This window comes from Cynara cardunculus, unplaced genomic scaffold (assembly GCF_001531365.2).
Source record: "Cynara cardunculus var. scolymus isolate 2C unplaced genomic scaffold, CcrdV1 Un_Scaffold_5848, whole genome shotgun sequence".
Taxonomy (NCBI): domain Eukaryota; kingdom Viridiplantae; phylum Streptophyta; class Magnoliopsida; order Asterales; family Asteraceae; genus Cynara; species Cynara cardunculus.
In genome coordinates, this window is record NW_020202628.1 from 10,848 (window position 1) to 19,246 (window position 8,399).

The 8,399-nt window shown below is 33.1% G+C and overlaps 1 long non-coding RNA gene across 1 annotated transcript; it reads right to left on the minus strand.

Moving 5' to 3' along the window:
• Positions 1 to 817: 817 nt before the first annotated feature.
• Positions 818 to 2,679, minus strand: LOC112504512. The gene is made up of 3 exons (XR_003068218.1): positions 2,616 to 2,679; positions 1,932 to 2,084; positions 818 to 1,770 (listed from the first exon to the last, which is right to left on the minus strand). It is a non-coding gene; the product is annotated as an uncharacterized LOC112504512 (long non-coding RNA).
• Positions 2,680 to 8,399: the final 5,720 nt, after the last annotated feature.

The following is an 8,399-nucleotide window of genomic DNA, read 5'->3' on the forward strand; positions in this document are numbered from 1 at the left end:
AATAAAAATCAACAGTGATGATCCAATAAACCGTCCCCCTTCTGTCTATATATCCTTTAACATATATGATGAAACGAGAGTCATAAATGCTGTTTTAAACTTCAATTGGGTTTTCTTCGAACTGAATTGTGTGCCAATATTAATTAAGACTTCCATAAGTTGTGTTCATTTCTCTTGTGTAAATGAACATAGCTGCTTATGATTTTACATCTTTTAAATAATGTCATTGATAAAGTGATATTTTATACATTTTAATGTCCGAATTACCTWACAATTATTATCAATCGGATGTTATAAATGGCTAATTTAAGTTGAGATGGTAATTGTTTGTATCTAACCAATTAAGATCAGAAGAAAAAGAAGAAAAAAAAAGAGAGAATTCTTTTTCGTTTGCATTCTCATCATGGGCATTTGGCGAACAGAGCATTGATGTGTATCAATGTTTGAGCTATTCTGAATTGACATGAAAATGAACTTCAATACAAGTCTGATATATCGTCCAATGAAAAGTGTGTTTGCTTACTACCAGGGCTTTTTTTATTATTGTTTAAAGTTTTCAATTTATTTTGCATATTTAGACTATTTAATATTTATCAATCATCCAACACCCCACCCCCCCTTTATATATGTTATTTATATTGGATTTGCACGTAACTACGTTTGGACTTATGGTTAACACCGAGTCCTTGAAGAGACAACCCTACTTATCACTATCACAAGTTTTGTTTTAGAGGTAATAGGCTTATTTTATAGACTTTATTATTTTCCGATCTCGACACCCTTCAGTCATATAAAAAAAAAATAATAGCTAAAACAATTGCGAAGACATCCAAAAACTTGGTATAAACTTATCGCAAAATATTTACAAAGAGCACACGATGGTTAGAACTATAAACATGCCCAACATATAAAACACTCTATTAGAACAATTAAACATTTTCTACAACTAGTAAGTACAATATGTACCTTACCCTCATTGATTGTGTAACTACTATGCTCTCCCTTTTGCTCCATATGGCATCTTCCTTAATCTTGATCTTTTTATTTACAGTTGTTAAGGATGAAYCAGTTAGGAGGTCTTTGCATATAATACATCCTGAACAGGCTCTACACATGCAAGAGTTGTTCTATAATTTCTTGCACAAACCCAATGTCTAGTCGAAACCTCTCAAAATATTTCATCAATGATTCTGAAAATTCATGAGAGTCCTTGTAACCTTGAATGAAAGATGGACCCTTGACATGGTGTTGTGAACCAAATGTGCCCGAAGACGCAACCTGACATCTGCCACTCAGACAGTAAACTGCATAGAGGACAAAAAGTTTGAATCTTTAGCATGCTTACAGAAGCACTAAGGAGCCACTCTTTTTTGAAGATGGTGAATAATCTTGAACTAAAAGCTCGATGGCCAATAAGATCTCCAGAAACCATTATCTATTGCTTAGTGGTGAAGCACGCTTTAAGTCCCCATAGCAGGACATTCATCAGAACTGTTGCCAAGATCCATTTGAGTAGGAGGAAAGATATCGGGAAGCATCTTCAGAACATTGTTACACTCATCATGATCCAAATCAGTGTAGAATCAATGAAAACATGATGTTTATATTTCAAGTAATCAGAGGGTTCCTGGTCTGCCCTACACAGARCACTTGAACCACATGGAGTAGGGCATGTCGAGCAACTGCACCTTCTAACAGTAAAAGCAGGTCCACCATCDCCGTTATCTGACACCTCRCACATTTTCGTTTTTGGTGTAATTACTATGCAGTCTACATAAAACAGATGAAGGCAATCGTTAATCATTTTTGTTTTTGTAGCATCCCTATATTATATCTAAGACATTAAAACTTRTATGATTGWAACTAGTTTTTAATCAAAAACAATTATAATGTCTTGATAGGATGTAGGGATCATCCAGAAAAGATCTGACCTATTCCAACTGTGACACGGAATGGCGCCAACATCTTGAAGTATATGAGGTGCAGAAGCAACATGAATTGTCAAGTATAGAACCTTGCGAAATGTTATGAACACTGACGWYGTAACAGAATCCATTCTTGTTTACCTCACCACAGGTATTAAACTGCAGCAAAAAAAGTACATGTCTGAACAAGTTTGAACAAGAAGACATAGAAAAACACTTGAAACTATGTGCATGGATTCACAAGAACAACTCATGTTGAACAATTTTAGCTATAGATTTTTGTATTTGCAAATCTAAACCAGATTTCCTTTTCTCGTTTAGCTAGATCACATTTTAGAAAACTAGAGCAGCAAAAATTTCAACAYAACATTTTGGTGTTTGAATCTAAAGAACACAATTTCAAATCGATCCAGAAATGAAATATGCCAATGATGTTGAAAAGGAAATGTGATTAGATCGGGTATAAATCATTTTCAATCTAAAATCGATTCAAAGAATGGTAGAAATTGTTTCCAGTAGCTGTAAAAATCTAGCTTAACTTTGTGCGAAAGAAAATTATATTAAAGAGAGCGCGTAAGCCCTTTGCAAATAAAATCGATTGAAAAAAGGAAGAATGTAATTCCAAGAAGATGATTATATATCCTAACGAAATCCATAACAAAAGAACTAGAATGAATAAAAATCGCTTACAGTGAATGAGTGATATGAGTGAGAAGCGTTTCTTGGATGATAAGGATTCATGTCTTCATCCATGGCGGCWGCCCAGAATTCGATGAGGAAGTGAAATGTAGAATACCGAAAGCGAGTATATATAGCATAGATTTTATCACGTCGACGTAATCAACCCTAATTTCATCATTTGATACCATTTAATCCATTGGATCACGGTCCAATAGGCTTATTATTGGACTCATCAAGAAAAGGCAACAAATTCGTATTCAATTTTTTCTTAAAATAAATGTCATAGATTTTTTAAAATCAAAAAAAAAAAATTACATTTTATATTATATCCAACAACCACAAAATAAATAATACAACAAAATTTTCTTTCTTTTTAGCGAGAATCATCAACGTTGTCTTGAACTTCSGGTAGTGATCCATCTATGATTTTGAACAAGTCGTCTTCGAAAGGATGCTTAATCAAACGATTTCAAATTACAATAACTCAAAATGAAAGATCTCAGTAAGAAACGTACGTGAGGAAGTGTTTTGATTTATGTTTATTAATTAGTACCGCTTCGACATTATGGAAGAATTATTTTTCAAGTGTTAATGTTCCGTTACGACCCGGTTTTGAGGGGTAATGAATATATATTGACAAAGCGAGAGTCATCAATGTYCTCTTGAACTATGAGTAGCTACGTTTTCTTCAAATTGAATTAGATGTCCCAATGTTAATTTCAAGTTCGGGAAGACTATAWTTTTGGAAATATGTTTGAACATTTTGAGTAAAGAACTYATGAAATGATTTTAATTACAAATTTTTCAGGTTGAAATAACTATATATTTGCATAACAACGAATTGATTTAATAGATTCTATATTTTCCAATGAATTAGTTAATTTAGCAATCTATGTAGTTTCACTAGAAAAAAACTTCCACCTCATTTCACTCCGATTAGATTACTCACTTCAATTAAAGATGGTTCATTGTCGGAATAGAAATAAACCATTGAAGACAACTTTTGGCTTGACTAAAAGGCTTTAATTGTCCCAATTTATTGTCGGAAGTGAGTTACGTAGAATTGGTGATCAGTGATAATTTGTTTAGAAATATCAGTATAAATGAGAAAGACAATGAGAGAACATTGCAGAAAGAGTGTACAGTAGAGGACAAGAAGTTCAAATCTTTATCATGCTTACAGAAGCACTGAAAGGTTGCCACTCCGTTTAATGTTTTCTTGATAAGAGTCAGCAATTTTTTCAAACATTCACTTCGAAGCTGAAGATGGTGAATAATTAAAAATTCTAGAAAAGCAAYAGTTTCGAGAAGTCTCGAGGCTATAGAGTGARCTTTCCTTTGATATGTTTAATAAATTAAATTAAATTTAGATGATAAAATGTRTAGTTATTAATTTTAGATTTTGAATATTGGGAAACATAATACGGTATCTTAAACCTTAATTCCAAATCGCCCCATTCACGGCTCTCGTCATAATCTTCTCGTCTAGTTCAGAGTCCAAATCTTCTCGTTGTTGTACATTCTCGCTACGGAGTTCAGAGTTCATCGTCCAACTTCTCGTCGTTGTGCAYCCTGATTCACTGAAAGGTATGTTGTTCAATTTTGTGCTAATCGAATGAATGTTTAACTTCAATTTGTGTTAATCGCTTGCTAATTGAATGAATGTTAACTTCGATCTGTGTTAATTGCTTGTTAATTGAATGAATGTTTAACTTCAATCTATGTCAATCGCTTCCTCTTTAAAAACCTGAATCGACCTAAAACTGAAATATATAATTTGTTACCTAAAATTGAAATACGTAATCTGTTTTCTATTTGTATTTTTGTGCTTTTGCAAAGCTGTATTATGTATACTTTCTTGTCAAATACAAGTTGCAGGATGTTTATTTTACTATAAATTTATGAACTACTCATATCGATCAACACACTATGGCTATTTCGTTCATAATCAGACCCTATGTCATTCTCGTGATGAAAATTTTACTATAGATAGCTTTTTTTTAGCCCATTTGAAATTGATGCCACATATTTTGATGATGCTTCAATTTATGCTTTGTTTAAGTTGTCCTAAAATGAATCATGCAATTTCTTCTTGGATTTTTTTTCAAATAATTTTGCATCAGTGGTCCTTAAAAGCAGGTTAGATTGGTTTTGGTTTACATGATTCCTTTATTTCAAAGATTTTGGATATATATCTTTTTTTTTTGTCAATAATCATTTATTTGTGTTTATTATAATCATCTTATCATATTTAGGCACTATAACTAATTAATATAAGTTGAATTATAACATCTATTTCTATCAAGTTGTTTCTTTACCTTGTTTTATTATTATAGCTTAACCAATCATGTTGGTTAATTTCAAAAAGAATTTGGAATAGAATGATTTTATTAGTATGATCACAAATATAGTCTAACTGTGTCATGATGAAGCAATACATTATGATGATTGATAAGAGTTGGATGACGTGTAGATGTCGTAACTCTGATGACTTTTGTATCGGTATTCAAGCCTTTATCAAGATAGCAAAGAAACATGTCAGATATACATATGCATCATCATATGTGAACAACTGGTAAAGAGGGTGGTAAGCAAACATAGGCTCAGATATGCATCTTCAAATTATTTTTTTACGACTCCATTGATCAAATATGAGTTATTTGTTCGTGTACTTTTATTTTTTTATTTTTTTGCCTTTCTTATTTCAACTTTCGCATATATATAACTAAGTATAACTCTGAATACCTTCCACCAGAATTCTACAGCTTGATCGTTCAAAATTCTGAAGAGCCTTAAGTCTAACTCTGAAAACTTTAAGCTTTAGGTCTAACTCTGAAAACACTAATCCATAACTCTAAATGGACAAGGTTGAAATATGGATAAGCTTTGCTTGAAATCTAAACTCTTCTAACTAACTTTGGACAGATTCTGAAACCAAGTTTGGACAAACATAACTTTGGAACATTACTAAACATGACAGCAAACAGATTCAAATATGTATCCACACGAACCATAATTCTGGAATTCGAATACAACAACATATTAACCGAAGTCTGGCAACATAGGACTACTGTCAATAATTAAAATCTTGAGTTGCTGTCGAGTGAAACCAAAATCTGTCTGTAATCGAAATCAAATTTGGATCAATGTCTCCAGATTTATGGATCAACATGATTGCGCAATTATCTTTGATTAAAATCTGTAAATACAAAATTGTTGTTGAAATCTAGAATGTACAACAAATCTGAAACAAAAAATTTGTTTTGAACTTCTATTTCTACATTAATAACTAGGGATCTAATATGTTTGTGCACACATACTACATTGACAACAACAATAACCGTATTCTAGAACTATATGCTTCTTCTTTTTAAACATATAATCAACATTCTGCCATAACTCTGAACTTGAAAGCATAAACATAATAATCTGGACAGCCTTTCGATTATTCTATTCTCACAAACAATTCTCAACAACAACTTGAACAATCTGAATAGTTTAAGCTTATCACCATATCAAGAACATGCCTCTAATCACATCTAGATTACTCTTGATCAAAATGGACAACAACAATAATCACCATATCAAGAACATGCCTCTAATCACATCTGGATTAGAGGTTTGACACGATATATCAAACTACATAAAGATTTGGAAGATTCTAAAGGGGTGAAACATGTGATTGAAGTTGATAATATGGGTAAATTTAAGGGGAATTATAAAGAAAAAATCTCTAGCTATTTGGGTGACTTGGCTTGGAAAGAGGTTGGGCTTACAGAAATTGCGATGGAAGAATGTTTCCAAGGACATGAGGGATCTAATGTGGTTGAAAGTAACGGTATTTTCTACTTATTTATTTATTCAATGTAAATACTATCTTCATCGTTTATTTGTCTATTAATTATTTGTAACTAACATATGATCTGATGTTGTGGTATCAATTTTATGAAATTGACGTGGAGATGAAAAAACACATGATGTATCATTTTGTTGATGCCTTGCGCAATTTTCAATCAAAATTGTACAGCAAATTTATACTGCTCAACATCGATAAACCTTCAAAATGAAAGTTAAACCAAAACAATATGGGTTTGTGGATCAAACTGATTGGGACAAATTTGTTGAACACACACTTTCAAATCAATTCAAGGTTATACAATGTGCAAGTAGTTTTATATTTATTGTCATTTTCTATTTATTTCTTATATTGCGATAATTATTTGATTTTTTCCTTGTTCTAAGGGTGTATCTGAGTTAGCAAAAACATCACGTGCAAAACACAAGTACCCACATCGGTTGGGACGATCTGGATACGTGGGGCCCAAAGAGAAATTGGTAATGCTCTTTTTAAATTGTTGATTTAATTACCCTTTAGCTTTTTGCTTATAATCAAATATCCGAGACAGGATTTTTAACACAAATGATGTGTATTTGATAATTACTAGGTAAAAAAAATAAAGAAATTCCTGATGATGAAGTTCCATTGTGGACTTCGATGTGGTGCAAGGCACGTCAAACCAAGGACGGAGATTATAAATATGATTATCTCAAAGACAAGGCAAATGAAATTGTAAGAATCCATACTTTATTGGAATGCGTTCCTCTTTCTACCRACATATCATTGATATATGTTGCGGRTAAGTCACTTATGAAAAGGAAATTCATGATGGATCCCTAAAGCTTGATCACGGCACAAATGCTCTTACACTTACGTTTGGCAAAGAGAATTCTGGGAGTGTAAGAGGGGTCGGCAAGGGAGTGACTCCGACATGCTACTGGAACATTCCCATATGCAAAGGGTCGTCCAGAGATACCATTCTACAAAGGCAGTTGGATGATGAAAAACGAGAGAATGCTGAAAAAGTTGGGGGTTTGCAAAAGCTGGTCCAAGATCAAAATCTTGTAATTAAAGAACAAGGTCAGAAGCTTCAAGACTAAGATCAAAAGCTCAAAGATCAATATCATGTAATTAAAGAACAAAGTGAGGTCATCAAAGCTATATTAGCTCACCTGTCCTCTAAAGAATGGGATTAATAGATCTGAAAACTTCATTAAACATGAGTTTCAAAGGACAAGTAAATTGATTAGAAAGTATGTTTGATAGATTTGATTTAATTGTGTAATAAATTGTGGTGCAATTTCTAATATTTGTATAAACACTTTTCAAAATTCTTTGATAAGTGGTGTCCCAACTTCACACGAAACTCTTGCAACGAGCAACCACTTTGATAGATCTATACAAAACGACACTATTGCTAAATCGTCAAAGAGAACTCAACAATCTTTAGAGATCAATTATACACCTATATCTGGGAAGGGCGCTCCTATTTCTGCGACTATGCTATCTCAAATGTTCACAAATGAAGGCGTAATGGTTTGTTCTTTAAACAAATTATAATTTTTTCTGTTGAACTTTACTTTGTTTCACACGGAATATATTTTTTTCAAAATATAAAATGCAGACTGGCACATCCAGGTCCACTACTAGAAAACCAGGTATCAGCGAGCGAAAAAATCCCTCGTAGATCATCGAGGGAATTGGCAAAAAGCAAATTCCCTCGCTGATCTGCGAGGGATCAGTGAGGGAATCTGATTTTCTCCGTCGCTGAAGGTTCCCTCGCAGATCCCTCGCTGAAAGTTCCCTCACAGATCCATCGCTGAAAGATCCCTCACTAATCCGTTAGTAATAATTTCCCTCGCTGATCCGTCGCTGAAAGTATCCCTCGCAAATCCGTCGCTGAAAGTATCCCTCGCAGATCCCTCACTGATCCGTTGGTAATAATTTCCCTTGCT